Source organism: Lupinus angustifolius, chromosome LG09 (assembly GCF_001865875.1).
Source record: "Lupinus angustifolius cultivar Tanjil chromosome LG09, LupAngTanjil_v1.0, whole genome shotgun sequence".
Taxonomy (NCBI): domain Eukaryota; kingdom Viridiplantae; phylum Streptophyta; class Magnoliopsida; order Fabales; family Fabaceae; genus Lupinus; species Lupinus angustifolius.
This window is the reverse complement of record NC_032017.1, coordinates 15246187-15246459: the sequence shown is the minus strand read 5'-3', so window position 1 is coordinate 15246459 and position 273 is coordinate 15246187.

Below are 273 nucleotides of genomic sequence, written 5' to 3'. Positions count from 1 at the left end.
AATGATTTACATTATTATTATAATCTGAATACATAACGTGTGTAAATGCTTCAAATATTAAACTTCTAAAAATTTAACGTGGCTAAATTAACGATTGCCTAAAAAAGTTAACCTATAACGTGGTTAAATAATATTTTGCATAAATCATTTAATATTTTGGCTATAAAAAAGTTAACTATCTATAATTCAAAATAATTTACATTATTATTATAATATGAATACATAACGTGTGTAAATGCTTCAAATATTAAACTTCTAAAAATTTAACGTGGC